Source organism: Eulemur rufifrons, chromosome 10, assembly GCF_041146395.1.
Source record: "Eulemur rufifrons isolate Redbay chromosome 10, OSU_ERuf_1, whole genome shotgun sequence".
Lineage (NCBI taxonomy): Eukaryota > Metazoa > Chordata > Mammalia > Primates > Lemuridae > Eulemur > Eulemur rufifrons.
The window spans coordinates 3,671,736-3,687,734 of NC_090992.1; positions in this window are offsets into that span (position 1 = coordinate 3,671,736).

The window sequence follows — 15,999 nt, forward strand, 5'->3', positions numbered from 1 at the left end:
GCTGACTGACTGGCGTTTTGTTTTTGTTTTTCCTGATAGTGCATTCAAAACATATATTTAACTGTAAACCTGAGTGCTTTCTCAGAACTTTCATAATTTCTTTCTTCCTGTCTGCCCTCCCTTCTCCACTCATGCTCAAATAGTGGAAGATTGATCTAGACCCATTAATTCCAGTGGGGAGGTCGTGGGGCTTGTTACTGCCTCTGGCATCTTGGGTGTCTGTCAAGAGCCCTAGTACATGAATAGTTGAGTAGGAGATTGGGGTGTGCAGCTTGTAGTCCCGTTCCTGGTGACCAGCAGGTTTTCATTTACTGAACATCTGCTAACCTGAGATCCACCTTCTCCCACCCCACCCTATAGCTCCGACAGCTGCAGGAATGGAGCGTGTAGGAAGCACGGGACCCTGGCACGCCCCCCCCCCACCCCGCTCTGCCATCCGTAGACTGTGCTGTAGTGTGGCGTCTGTGTGACTCACCTCCTGGCTACTGTGGAGCCCCCCGTCCCTCCATAGACAGACCTCCCAGGCCGTGAGGAGAGGGGGGTGGTGGAGCCACAGAGCACCTGGGACAGTGTCCCCAAGTTTGGGATGGCTCAGCCCTGTGTTCCTGGTTTTAGGGGCAGGTTCCCTGGAAAACAGTGTGGGTGGTCCTGAAATGGCATTTTTAATCCTGTTTTTTGCCTGACATTAGGTTGAATATTGACCCTAATTCACAGAATGAGATTTTTATTGTTTTCAATGTTGTCTTAGCTATTTTCAGAAGTTGGGAGCAGTTCGGTAGGGGGCTATTAACCAAGCATTGTTTTAAAACTAAAGTCCTAAGGAAACTTCTAACTGAGGGCAATGGAGGATCACAAAGCACTGATGAAGTGCTATAAACAAGCATCAGAGATTAGAGTCTCGCCGGGGAGGTGGGACAGACACACATGGAAGATTACCAGGCTCAGCAGGCCGGGAGTCGGGATTGTGGTGGGCCGGGGGTCGGGAGCTCTGGCTTCCCGTTCCTGACTCCAGCACGGACTTGCTGTGTGACCTTGGACAGGGCAGGCTCCCTTCTGGAACTCTCTTGCCTTGTTTACGAATGAGGGGATTGGTCTCGAGAGTTCCCAACATGCCTCCAGCTCCAACACGTATCATCTTTCCTGGCTGCGGGGGTTCGGGGGCTACTGCGGAAGGAAGGAAGCAGCTGGCTTCGGGCTGAGCAGCTCTCGGGGCCGAAGGGACAGAAACACAGATGCCTCCCAGTGTCCAGCCTCAGTGCCAGGGCGTTCCCGGTGTCCCACCAGATGGCTGCTGCCTCTCGTGCCCAATTCCAACTTCTACAGCTTGTCTCTGTAGGATTTTCTTAGAGGAGATGACCTGTACCTTGTGAGATGTTCCAGTTTACAGTTCAAATTCTCCTCTGTTCAGATCATCTTGCCTGTGTGTGTATGTCTGTGTGTGTGCGTGTCTGTGCGTGTCTGTGTCTGTGTGTGTGTCTGTGTGCATGTGTGTGCACCTAATGTGGCAGAAAATGGATTTCAGGCTTCCTTTGGAAAGAAATCCATTCTTCCTTTTGTGGCTGAGTCATAATTTAGCCACAGGAGTTGACGTTGCTTCTTTCTGACGGTGAGCCATGATCCTTTCTTTAGGCCATGTTTGGACAAGGGGTCTAAGCACAAGTGACTAACTTCTGATGCATCAGGGTGTGCAGAGACTCCTCCAGCTCCAAGGACTGCAGGACCTGGCCTGGAGCCGCCTGTGCTCTCCAGGTGGGGCTTGTCTTGTGCTCAGAGTTCCGTATTCTATGCTGCCTGACAGGCGCGGTGAGTCAGCGCTGGCTCCTGGTGAAGAGCAAGGTGGCACCCTGCTGTCTGGTAGGGCTGGTCTCAGGCGTGGACCCACTGGGGCAATGGAATGAAGACCGAGGGCTTCAGGCACTCCTACACCCTGACCTCCCCGCAGGGGGACGGCTGGCTGCCCCCCCGAGCCCCCATAGGCAGGAGACACGCTACCGTCTACTCTATCTCACCCCAGACTAGGACATCTCCTTGCCCCAAACCAGGGTAGGAGGGGCAGTCAGCTAATTAGCAGATTATAAGATACTGCCAAAACCAGATATTTGAGTTAATGCAAAATCCACTTGAGAGGCGTAAAGAATGTAATTGGCCGCTGACACGCAGACAGAATAGTCACACGCTCTCCGCATGCTCTGCCTTCCGGCTCCCCTCCCTTCCGGACAAATGGCTTGTACTTGTCCCTCCACATACACCCACAATTTAGGGAGAGAAGAGCGGGAGAACTGCTTTATAATTCCTATCTGTGAGCTGTCGCCAGAGGGGACAGTGCGGACATCCCGAAGGATCTTTCTCTGTGGCTTCTCTGGACGCGACTGGCTGAACCTCTTGTGCCGACAAAAGGCCTTGCTCCCCCCTTTGCGTCCCCAGAGCCAGCGCTGGCTCACGGCTTCGTCACTGTGTCTCCCTCATGGTCCTGTACTTGCCTGTGGGCCTGTCTGTCTCGCGGTCTGAACTCCTGGAGGCTAAGAACCATGCCCAGTTTCCTCCTCAGACAGAACCTAGGCAGAGTGCGTGCTCAGCAGTGACTTGCTAAGCCAAATAATTAAGTCCGCTTTGCTAGAAAGCTGAGAAGATGATATTCCCAAGGAGACAAGCTGTATCTGTCCAAACAAACAAACAAACAAACAAAAAAAAACAGCGTGTGTGCATTCAGTTTATATAATTGATAAATATTTATTGAGCATCTACTATGTGCCAGGCATTCTTCTGGATACTGGGGACATAGCAGGGAACAAGAAAAATAAGATTCCTACTCACAAAGAGCTTAAATATAGTGGAAGAGAGATAATAAACAACCGACAAAACAAATAGGAGCAGTTGCTGTTAAGGGAGTTAAAACAGGATGACAGAGAGTGATTGGGGTCAGGGAAGACCTCTCTGTCTCCTCTGAAGTGATATCTGATGACTCAAAGAAATCAATGGAGGAAAGCTCATTCCAGAGGGAGGAGACAGCTAGTGCAAAGGCCCTGAGGTAGAACCAAACTTGGCATGTTAAAGAAACAGGAAGAAGTCCACAGAGAGCACAGGGAGGGTGTGGGGAGTAGATGGCATGAGACTGAAGTGAAGGCCAGGCCGGACCACACAGATTACTCTAACTGCACTGGGAAGCCACTAAGGTGCTGTGAGCTAATGTGTTCATGGAGGCATTTTGAGAAGACCTCCCAGTAAACCAGGGTGCTGTTCTTCATGCATGGAGATGACCCTCGGTTTCCACTCTCACGCTGGTTTCCAGGCAGGGATATGGCTTTTGCTACACCTGCCTTTGCAGCAACCTTGCGTGCTCGGCTCCTCTGGTGCATGTTTGGGCCTGAGAGGAATGTCCTTGGCCATGGGGCTGGGAGGAGCAGAGTGGCTCCCATGAGGACAGAAGACACAAATTTGGTCTTGAAAGCTTTGACCAACTCTGCACTGGCCAGGTCTCTTTTAGTTACAAGTGACAGAGACACAATGCAAACTACCTAACTGCAGAAAGAGAATTTGTTGGCTGCCAAAACTGATAGTTCAGGGGAAGAACTGGCCTCAAGGGCTCAATGTCAGCAGGGCTGTCTCTGTCACTTGGTATCTCCCAGTCTGTCTCTCTGTGTTACGTTATTCTCTCTCACTGGAGGAGAGCTTCCTCCCAAATGTCCTTGGGCCCAGAAAGTGGAGTCTCTGTCCCGGGGCCCATGCCTCTGGGGATCCCATGCTTTGGAGTATCTTCCTTGAAATTTTCTGAGTTGCCTTGGGTGCCTGGGACCAGCTGGAGCCGTCAGTGCCAGCCAGGCAGGGTGTCCCAAGCCCAGATCAGGACTCATATAGGCCCTGGTCCTCATTTCTTCCCTTTGGGACATCTCTGACCCTCCTTCACCTTCATTTCAACCAAACATTCTGAGGAACTTCAGGGCTCACATGCAAGGGATTGTCCAGCAACCCTGGGGCCAGGCCACAGTTCCAGAAAGACGGTCTGGTGAATAGATCACTCTTGCAGGGCAGTGTGGTGTTTCCTTCACAGGACCTTATGAGACTGAGCTGCCAGGATGGTGGTGACGTGCAAATCTGGGATGCTCTTGCTCCCATCCAATGCAGGTGAGTCCAGAGCTCTGGGCTGCACTGACTCCTGGGCTCCAGCTGCATGTGAAGGCCCAGGTGCCAGCCTCTCCTGTCTGTGCTCTGCTGTGCTGCACCTGAGGGTGGCGGTGGGGGTGGCAGGCATCCTTTACCCTTTGGACTCCCTGCCGCTGCACCTGGGTCACCACCCACACTGCACCACAGGTCAGGATCTGCATCATGGGCTGTGCCTGTCTCCTCCCGGGTTTCCAGATCATTGCTGCAAAACACCAACGAGCCATTCCAATCAATGTCCTTTCTTGCATGTGATTGATGTGCTGGGTTATGCCCTCCTGGGTTGCTGGGAATTCCTGCCGGGTGAGGGACAGAGATTTCTCGTGCAGATCTAGCTGAAGACAGTGCTCCGCCTCTGCCCCTCTGTCTCACGTGGGCAATGTCCACACATCAGCGTCTTTCTACCCTGCATGTTTATTCCCTTCTCCTCTATCCACCCGCGACTGAACGTGACCCTGATACTGCCAGGGCCGAGTGGTCTAGTTTCAAGGAGGTACTAGTCAGAGAAACACAGTCCATCTACCCAAATTGATGTCAAAATAACTCAAATATTTTATTTTCACTCTTTGAAAATTACCAAAGGGATCTAAGCACATGCTCGGCAGCAATTCCGTGCACGTACCTGACAGCGCACAGCTGGTCCCGCCAGCTCCTCCGCATCCTCACCCTCGCTAAGCTCGTCCCAAACCCACAGTCCGTGCGACTTTTGTCTCCATTTCCACTCCTCCATACCGGTGGTTTGTTATCCAGATTTGTGCCGTCTAATGTGGCAGCCACTAGCCACGTGTGGCTGTTAAGCACTTGAAATGTGGCCAGTCTGAATTGAGATGTGCTGTGCGTGTAAAATACACGCTGGGCTTGAAAAAAAGAAATACAGAATATCTGGCTAATAATTTTTTATATTTATTACATGTTGAAATGATAGTGTTTTAAATATACCAGCTTGAATTAAATAGATTTTTAAGATTAATTCACCTATTTCTTTTTACTTTTGCAATATGGCTACCAGAAAATTTAAAATTACATGTGTAGCTCACATTATATTTCTGTTGGATGTCGCTGGGTCAGATCAGTGAAGACTCCCTAGAAGTTGTCTCCTCTTGTTCCTTCCTCTGTGGTTCTTTCTGTGCCCTGGGACCTTGATTCAGAACCACGAAAGCTCCACTCGGTGGCCCGGCAGAAATGAAACTCTTCTAGGTGGGGCTGTCCAAGGACGAAGCCTCTGGACTCAAATACAGTAATCGTTTCTGCCTCATCACATGTATGCTAAGTAGCATTTGGATTCAAACAGATGTTTTAGGAAATAACTGACCTCACTGTGGGGTGAAATGGCTGTCATAAAATTCTACCGTACAGAAAAGAACGTTGAATGGAGGAAAAAGAGTCATTTTTTCCCCCTCGAACTCTTATAAGTCTACATTTCACTCTAGAGTTTAAATTATTCCATTCACGAGGGAGCTTCTGTCTCGCTTCTGTTCTTTCCAGGCTCTGCCATGATCCCACACTGCTTAGCTGACACAACTCATATAGGACAATTAGCTCCTTTTTTTATTTAAAATTGGCAAGTAACACTTTCCTGTTTCATTTTCTGCCCTTGGTAAACGTCTAGTTCCCAACCCGTCACCACCACCGTGAGACTCCGCCGTTCGTTCTCCACTCCGAGGAGACTGTCCTGACCGGCAAAGGCGAGGCCTCCTTGACTCCCACTGCACATAAAGTATGTCTGGGTGTTTGGCGAATAGCCAAAAGCACTTAATATAACCTTGTGATAGGAGATAGAAGGTACCAATAGTTGGGAATACAATAAGAGGATTTGTTCTAAGCTTTGAAATATTTTTTATCGGATAATCTTTTAAGTCTTTTTTTTTTTTTTGCATTGAAAAGCAATGCACATTGACAGCTAAACAGGAAACTTATTCCAATGTCTAAATATTCACATATGTGAAAAAAATTGAATGTGGACGACAAGAAAGCATTTGAAACAAATCATGGCTTATGAACAAAAGAGGACCTTTTGCGTGGTGATTATTTTCCCTGGGTCAATAAGAGAACAATTTACTGTGGTTGACTGTAGTCAAAGGTTTAAAGCTAACTACTTGCTGTTATCAGCTATGGTTCTGAAAATCAGAAATGAACCTGGGGAACTCTCTCAGCTATATGATCTTTTCTTCCTATAATGCCAGCCGCTTTTCTTTGCACACAAAGAGCAGACATACATAATATTAGAACGCATTCATTAGCATTTGCTGCCGTTTTATATATTTAATATTTCAGACATTTGCTGGTTCGTGGTAACTGAGGAAGAGGAAGCAGAGTATTGTGTAATTAAACAGAATCTCAAGAATTAACGCTGATATGTAGTAAGCCGTTTCCTCTTCTTACCATAAGTGTCTAATTCATGCTTTTTTTTTGGATAAATGGCAAAACTGCAGTGCTCATCAGAAAATCTGAATTCAAAATATAAATCTCTGAGCTCTTAGTTAACTTTGAGGTGTCATTTTCTTAAAGATTTTTTGAAACAAGGGGCAGTTTGGAGTTTAGACATTCCACGGCTGTTTTATCTATGAAGAGATGCACGGACAGGCATGTGCAAACAAAAGTTTCTTGGTGTTTGGCCCGGAAAGTTCCATTGTCCCCTCCTCTGGGCTGAAGTTCCTGTGTGAGAGTGAGGCCTCGTCATAGAGCAGAAGTTGCGCAGCGTGTTGGAAACACTTGTTGAGATATCAGCATTTAAACAAAAGTTAGTGAAGGACGGTAACTTTGCCTGGCCCTGGCCCAAGGCCGGCTGCCCACGTCACAAAACCCCAGAGCAGCAGCAGCCTTCAGAGGTCTTCTCCCTGTCCCTCCCCTCTCTGCAGGCTCGTCCCCAGCCAAGTGTAATAGGTGGCTGTATGTTCTGGAAGATCTCAGATGCCTCCCAGCAGTTTCTGCAGCCTGTTCCAAGCCTAATACTCAAAGGCTCCTTTTAACTGTGTAACATAAACTTACCCTCCACTAACCTGGGGCCCCGTGGGGTGCTGGCCTTAATATTACACGCCTAGGTGAGACACAGAGAGATTGATTCCATTCCGTCTCTGTTAAATATCTGTTCTCGTAGGTTATATGTCCCAGGGAAGCGACACTTTCTAAAATTTCTCTTGAGATCTACAGTTTGGGGCTAACAAGACAATAATGAAAAAAAATTATCTGGCTCTTTCATAAATCCTGCTATATATCTGCTATTGCATCAGCACAACTTCTGATCTTAGAGAAGACATGAGCCTTGAATGTGACCCACACTGACACTTATCAGAACCCTGTCTATAAAACGGGCTGGCTAAGCCGCATTAGGAACGGGTGCCGGCCAGGGCAGGAGGTGAAAGTGAAGGTGAAGGTGAAGGTGAAGGTCGCCGGCACCTAGAAGCAGCAGCAGCGTGGGCCCCAGAGCTCCGGAGAGGAAGGCACATTGTCAGCCCTGCTGAAAGGCACGTGGGTGGCAGCCGTGGTGAAGTGAAGTCTCCTCCCTGTGTGCTGTCTCTAGACATTAAAAGCTGGTTCGCTGCCTGAATTTTATAAGGGCAAATTACTAAATAATCTCCGTAGCGTGGAGGGAAAACAGAGGAGGTATCCAAGCCCAAATGCAAGTCTCTGCATTAAAAGCACATTTATCATGGACTTGCCCTGAGGCCAGGCTCAGCTGCCAGGGTGAGCTGGAAAGAGCAGTTGGAGAATATGCCCTTTGAAGTTTGGTGGTCAGTTTCTGCGGGCTGTGGTAATGACCCCATCTTGTCTCCGTGAAGAGCAAGGCTATTATTTAGAAGGGTGGGAGCCCACATTTGAAGTTCTGTATTAACATTGCTACAAATGATAGAGAACTTTTTATTTCTAGGCAACGTTTATGTTGCAGGAACCAAAGCAACTCTCCTAATGTGGGTTTTGCCCACTCCCCTTAAAGTAGCAGTTTTTTAAAAGCTTTAATTTAATGAAACAGATTGGCGTGCCAAATAATCCGCAGTGGTGGGGGTGATGGCTTGCGAGGGCTGCCAGGCCCAGTTTGCTCGTACAGGCTCCGGGGCGGCCCGCTCGGGGAGGGTGCGGGGCGGGTGCAGCCCCCGTGTGTACAGACGACAAGGACAAGTGGGGCCCCACTCTGCCCTCACAGCCCGCAGGCAGTGGGATGGGTGGAGCAGGGAGAGAGGCATGAATGTGCATCCAAAGTAGAAAGTAGGAAGGACTGTGCGGAAAGTCAGAGAAAACACTGTGGGGAGACCCCAGCCAGGCCAAGGGGATCAGGGGGAGGGATGTCTTGAGATGAGCCTGAAAAGATGAGCAGGGTGTGGCCAAGCAATGAGGGAGAAGACAGCAGATTGTGGGTGGGCATGCGGGGAATTTTGAGAAGTTTGGGGAAGAGTGAGAGAGTCATCCAGTTGGGCTGGAAAGTAGAGGAGTGTTTAGAGAAAAGTCTGGAAGAGGAGTCAGGGCCATGTGTAGAGGGTCTGCTGTGGGTGGAAGGGCTGAAGCCTGCCTGCCTGGGGGCCCAGGTGGGAGGAGACGAGTGTGCGGTGGCGACTGGGAAGGTGGGAACGCGTGGCAGAGCCACCCAGGTGAGCCTGCCTCAGTGGTTCTGTTGTAGCTGCACAGTGGAATCACCTGGGGAACGTAAACACCAGCGATGCCTGGAGCACGTGGCCACAGATCCTGGCTTCCTTGGTCTGGGCTGTGGCCCTGGGCATCAGGAGTTTTTAAAAGCTCCCCATTATTAGTGATTCTCAGGTGCGGCCAAGGTTGAGAACCACTGGTTGCAGCAGATTCTGATTCCACGAAGGGAGGCCTGTTCTGGAAAGCTCACAGTGACGCCAGTGACGCTAGTGACGCTGGTCTAGAGACCCCTCTTTGAGTAGCAAGAGTCTGTAGGACTCAGCAGAGGACCCGCCTGCCATTCCACTTCTCTGGGAGGAGCAACTGAGAAAACCTTTGACCTCTTCTCATCTGGTATGCGCTGGGGTGCTGGAACCCTGCTGAGAGAGGGCTGCCACATGCTGGGGTGCTGGAACCCTGCTGAGAGAGGGCTGCCACATGCACTGGCGCTTGCTGCCCGTCAAGGACAAATGGAGACTTTAAACCGGAGCACACGTTCCCCTGGCGCTACACAAAGGCCTTTCAGGGGTGTGCACGTTCTCGCCACCCCAGCCTGCAGCTGCCCAGTTCACACACGCACCCGCTCCTAAAACTGACCAGCCAGAGGCAGCTCCTCCCTCTGCCCACCGCCTCTCCCAGCCGCCGCCTTCCCACGCGCCTGTCCCAGCCGCCCTTCTCCACAAGAGCGAGACTTCCCTCTGCCCTGACTTCCCCTGGGGCCTTGTCCAGGATTCCTAACAAAGGGCTCCCAAGATCAAAGCAAGAAGTAGTGAAGGTGTCGTGCTTGGTTTCATCCAGGCAAAACGTCTCTGGCCAGACACAGAGGCTTACCTACCTCTCCTAGAATGAGAATCGGTAAGAGAGACGGCTGTCGGGAAGGCAGGTAGTGATATGTTTATTTGAACTAAAAAATGAAGTCATGCTTTTCCTACCAAAAGTAAGTCTGCTTTGGCCGATGTTGACAGTGAGGACTGGCTTTGCAATTAGAGTGTGCGAACACTTATGCAGCAGTGTGGCCTGTTCTTGTTCTAAGGACTTTCTGTGAATTAACTCATCTACTCCTCTCAATAGCCTTGGAAGCAGGTACTATTATTACTCCCTATTTGTAGCGAACATTCACAACAAGAGGGTAAGGAACTTGCACAAGGCAGGTAAGGGGCGGAGTTGAGATACAGCAGAGCCCTCTATAAACCGCATGAACTAAATCTACAGTTCCAATATCTTGACAAAAATATAACGTAATGCTCATATTCAAATCATAATGCTCTGTCATCTTTTGCAGTTATTTAAATGTACGATAAAAATCTTTATATATCAAATTTAAAATGTGCAAGAAGTTCAGTTCTTTGAGGAGGTTTTGAGCAAAATTTTTGAAGATCACTGATTTTGAGCCAGACAGCCCTGGCTATGACTCTTGGCTTAGTCACTATGCCCTTTTGCCAAATCCCACCCTATCTGAGGCTCAGTACTTGTCAGTAAAAATGAAGATGACCATTTCTACTCAGCAGAGCTGTTGGAAAGATCAAATGAGACAGCCTAAGAAGTGGCCTGGCCTACCGCCAGCTCAGGGTGAATGGCGAGTACTAACGTGGTTGGCATCTGGCAAACTGTCCTGGCGTGCGGTAGGAGCTCCGCGAATGTGCACCCCCCACCCCATTAATGGTTTCCAGATTTGATTCCTATGGAAGCCCAGACATCTCACTGGGGGAAGGGGGGTAGCATAAGGCCCCAGATTTCGTGCCTCTCATTGTCTTCCTTTTCAAACTTCCTCAAAGAAAATCTCAAAATGCACCTCCTGCAAGATACCTCCCCTGACTAATGCAATTTCACAATGACCTTTCCTTGTCATGCTTTGACCGGCTCACACTGGACAGTTAATCAATCAGTTAATCAATCATCAATAAACGAATGCCGGGAATGGGGTAGTGAAGAAGGCAGGCGTTTCCTCTGCCCTCACCAAGCCTGCAGTCCAGTAGGGAAGACAGACATGTCACCGGTAGATGCTATGGTGGTAGAAAAATAGGGGCCAGTGAAAGCCCATAGGAAGGCCCCTCCCAGGCTAAGGGCATCAAGGAAGGCTTCCTGGAGAAGGTGTGGACTAAATTGAAACCTAATGTGCATGTGGAAGCCAGATAGCAGGAACAGTGTGTTCATAGGCCTGGAGGTGAGAAAGGCATGCTGGGTTCTGAAAACTGAAAAGATTTTAGTCAACTTGGCCATAGAGATGATGCATGTTTCTCAGTCTTGAACTTGATGTCTTGCCTTTTCTTGGCCCTCCCAGGCAATGATGCATGTCTGGAAAACACAAAGAATCATCTACATCTTTTGTGTTTACCTCCATGTTTGCTTGATGATGCAATATCCACAGCTGACACATTAATAAATGTTCACTAGGTGTTGAACTTACTAGGAAAGGAGACCTCTCTGAAGCTGCCTTGGAGCCTGGGCAGGAACCCCCTCTGGCCCTAAAGGGGCTATCAGAATCCCATGTACTGGCCCTTAAGACAAGAATGCGCAGGAAGCCATGCTCTGAAATGTCTTTTCACACGTCATTGCAAATCAGGATTACGTGGGAGCATGTCACCTGCAAAGGTGTGCACACCAAGTGGCCCAGGGGCTGGGGCTCTGGGCCTGTGGGATGAGTGAATGGCAATGGCGTGGCTTGTCTCAGCAGGCGTCTCCTGTCCAAGACCAGGGAAGGGCACAGAGTCCGCAGCAGGGGTGAGAGAGCAGGGTGGTCCATGCGGACTCTGGCTCTGTCACAGACAGGCCAGACCCAGTCACCAGCAGACAGACTCAGCCTTTCTTGCTGCCCCAAAGTAGCCCTTGCCGACCACCTGCTCTCCTTCTCTTCTCACATCCTTCGGAGCTTTCTGTCCAAGTCCCCAAAATTAACTCCTGCAAATGACTCAAGGAAATAAGCTCTGGTCACCAACAAGTCCAAACCAACTGGGACTGGATCTTTTTTTTTGAAGCATGAAGGCAAAGATTCTTGGTGATATTTCAGAGCATTCCCAGTTGCAGGATTTTCCTGGAAATCCACAAGTAAGTGTTGCTTGTGTTCTAGAGAGCAGGAAATTCCTTCTTATCCCATTCATACCAGCTGCATGCTATGGTTGGCTCCAAGGTAGTCAATGACACCCAGTGTACAGGTATGCTTACTCCCTATCTGCCTGCTAGAAAAGGCCACATTTATGTCAAACTAATTTACATGTCGTAAGGTTTAAAAATTCAGGGTTGATGTCCCCGTGGTGTGGCAAGCAGGTCGGTCAGCAAATGGAAATTGGCAGAAGGAGACTTTCCCAAAAGTTAGCCGAGAACGGAAGCCGAATGCGAGAGGCTTGGGCTCAGCTGGCCTCAAGGGCTCGCGCCACGCACAGCCCAACGGGTACACAGCTGAGGTCTGAGCTCCAGGTGGAGCTCCCCACACATGGAGACTGGCCACATGAACCGCGCCAGAGCCTAGCATTTCCTAAGGGCACCTCTTTTCTCTACTGACGCAGATCTGACTGGCTTTAACAAGTCAAGTGCTTCAACATGCCCGATTGCCAAGATGCCTTCCTGCCCTGGCAAACCCCCCTGGGCCCAGTCACTCCTCTGGTTTGTTTCGTGAGTGCGTGACCCATCTTGGTCTGTAACCACCCCGAAGTCAGGAGCAAGCTCCTCTTGCCTCTCCCCCCTGGAACTATAAAGAAGCAAGCACTTCACCAAGGGTGAGGACAGGGCTCAGAGCCGAGGACTTCACGGTACCATTTCCTTGGTTGATGGGATGTTTTCACCCAACATCCAGGCCTGTCTTCCCTCATTGTTTAGGGCTACTGTTATAAGTATGCAATTTTCCACAACCTTCTTTTTCAAGAGACATCTTTCACTGAGGTTCTTACACTGGGCTGTCATCAGCTCCATGGCCTACGCCAAGTAAACACTCAGCACGGGCAGATGCTTGTAGCCACGTGAGTCCTCTGAAATGAAAACACAAACAGGCCTTCTGCCGGCACCAGTAGCCACCTGCTGTTAGCCGGGGAGAAAGGACTTTCGTTCATTTTTGTCACCGAGCTGATCCTGCGCCAACACCCACATCTGGAAGCAGTTAGGAGGAAAGGAGAGGCCTGCGAGCCTGGGTCTCATGACCCTGCGGACTCCCTCTCCACTGCTCTATTTATTAATCTACTGGTTTGCAGCGATCAGCTTGGGTCCCCAGAGAGAGTTATAAGAACTAAAGTAAAAAATAGGCCCTGACTATCACCACACTCTGCAACAACAGGCCAAGGTCTTATTTAGGGGGTCTCGGATGGGTTTTGTATGTAAATGAAAACGTTTTGGGAGTTGCATATTGTATCGTGCTTTACTCACCAAGCCAATCCTTTTTAGGCTCTGCCTTGAGTTTTGTGTCCTGCCCGGCTTGGCAGAACCCTGGCCCATCTTTCTCAAGGGCCTGACAGGGTTTGTACTTACTGGACGTGGACACGCAGATGAAGTCTGTTGTTTGCACATCGCACAGACCCACACACACAAATACACACTTGTTGCCCGTCCTTGCCTCCTTTAAACGAGAAGCAACTGCAAAGTCAAGAAGGCGCTGGAACGAAGCTGTGTGCAGCACTAGCACACTGTGCCATTAGCCATGCACGGTGCCCTGAAGATGCAGACAGAACCCACAGAGGCCAGGGGCCGGCCTCGGGTGTACTGGTGTTGGAGTTTGAAAAGGGCCCCCATAGAAGACTCGGATCTAGTTTTGACCCTCAGGATATTTCGCAGGTTTCTCTACAATAGAGAAAGGGATACCAGGACAATCTTAAATGGAAAAATCAGGATGGCATTTTGCTTGGCCCTTAATAAATGCAAAGAAAAACATCTCTTTCAGGGCCTTGTATGTCTGAGAAATTGTAAAGCACTAACGAGAACCAGAAACCCCGACCAGCAATGCTGTCTCTAGCACTCAGCCCGTCTCCGGTTTCTGGTTTGATGGGTTGCAGTCTACCTTGCCGACTTGGCTTCGCCCTCAACCCGATGATGAATCACCTCTTCTGGGAAGAATCTGGTTCCCCTCCGGCTCCCCTGCCCACCAATCCCCGCCACCCTCCCACCCCCGCTGTGTGGTGTGCGGTTGGGCACTTCCCTCCCGAGTGCCTTCTGCGTACAGCCGTGTATGGGGCACTTACTTCACTGTGTACGCGCCTGGCTTCCTGCGGGACCCCGAGCGCCTCCCGGCCAGAAAGTGACTCAGGCGTCTCTGGAACTGCAGCAAGTAACCCGCTGCTGGGCTCCTAGCATGAGCTCGGTCCAGACTGGTAGAACCAGTCAAGAGCCACCTTCTAGAACAAGCTGGTTGTCCATGTGTTGTCAGTAGTGTTTTTAAAACTACTGTAAAATAACACGAGTAATCTCTAGTTAAGCTGTCACTTCAGAAACGCGCTCACTAATGTGGGCAAATCTTTTCTATGGACCCTGGGGGTCATTTTAATTGTTTTGTTGTCCTGGGATTTTGGTGTATAAAAATGTTACTTAAAATGACCATGCCATTAGTCTGAAGAATTCTCAGGCACAGAGAATTGACATTTGATCAGTAATTGAGTGAGGAATTAAAGAAGTTTTTTTCTTTGAATGTGATTTGCCAAGGTGTGGTCACGTGTGGGGCTGTGCCAAGCACCAAAAACAAACAAACGAAAATGCCTTTACTTCTTATTTTACATACTTTTATGGTGTTTGAAGAGAAACGGTGACTGCTTAGTATCTATCACTCCATCCCCAGTGTGAGCTGCATCAGAAAAGAGGATGGTCTGTCTTGCCCGCCGGAGTCAGACAGGCCATTCCTTGAAGTGCGAAGACCGGAGAGGGGTTGAGAAAACTCCAACTGGATGGCTGGACCTGCTGGCTCCTGCGTCGGTGTGTTCAGGACCCCACCTGAGCCCAGGACCCCACCTGAGCCCAGGACCCCACCTGAGCCCAGGACCCCACCTGAGCTGAGCCTGCAGGATCCTGCTGGTCACGAGGGCCAGGCTAGGGACTGTCCCTCTGGGAGGTCCCAGGCCACAGGGAGCGGGATGTCAGTGCTGCAGACTCCCTCGGGTGTAGACACCCAGGCCCTGGGGAAAAGACAAGGATGCACTTACCACAAAGTCAAGGTAGTAATTCCCCTTTTGCCCGTGAGCAGCATTTTTATTTTAACTGAAATTCTAGAGACTTCATCAGAGGAAGATCTGAAATGATGATTCCAAGGGAGCAGGGAGTCACCGCTGCAGAGCAGCAGTGGCATCTGGCTGATAACTGACCCCCTCCCTGGGGCGGGAATCGTGTCTGCCTGTCTGGGAGGCACTGGCTCGCTCAGCTTCACCGCGCAGCAAATCCAGAGCATTCTCCTGTGGGCTGGGAGTGGCGATGGTGAGTTTGTCGAGGATTGCTAAACAATTCCAGTTGATCCACTCAAAGGAACCCTGATTCATGGTCATCTAAACGGCTCCCCAGCCTGTCTGGAGACGGGGACAAGCGGCGGTGTGCTTTCCTCTCCACGCCGGCTCACTCTCCGGCGCGGCTGCTGGGGTCTGGGGAGGGCTTGCTCGATGACACGTGTGCAAGGGACGAGGTTTGAGAGTTTTCAAAAACTACGCGACTACACTGCCTGGAGGGGCCACCACACGTCACACAGTGGTTCCGACGGGACAAGCAGCAGGGGCTGGGCTGCCTCTGTTCAAAGGCTGGCTCTTCTGCCCGCTAGCTCTGGCACTGCTCTGGAAAGTTCCTTCACTCCTCCCGGACTTCCTTTCTTCATCTGTAAAACAGAAAAGATGTCAATTTCCAACCCATAGACTTACTTTAAGGATGGAATGAATGACTCCGTACAAGTATTTAGAGTAGAACTTGACCTTGGTGAGTGCTGCTTTTTCTTTGACAGGCTGGTATTCAGTGGGCACCTGCATGCATGTACCTGTTGTCCTCTTCTGCCTGCTTCCCTGCACCATCTCAGACTTACAGCCATTCCCAAACACAGCCTCAAGCTTGGAGGCCAATCCTTGCCTTGGTTGTCTCTAGGAGCAGCAATCCGGCCCCCTTCACTACCTGCCCTCTCACTCTCCACATGCGTGTCCTTACCTGGCGGGCGCCGTGCGGCCTGTGCAGAGCCCAGCTTCACCCATGCACGTCCCCCTGACATAGCAGGAGCTCCAGGACTGAGAAGAAAATGCCCGGACAGACCCGGCCTTGGGCCCTGTCTTCCCGGCTGGGCCC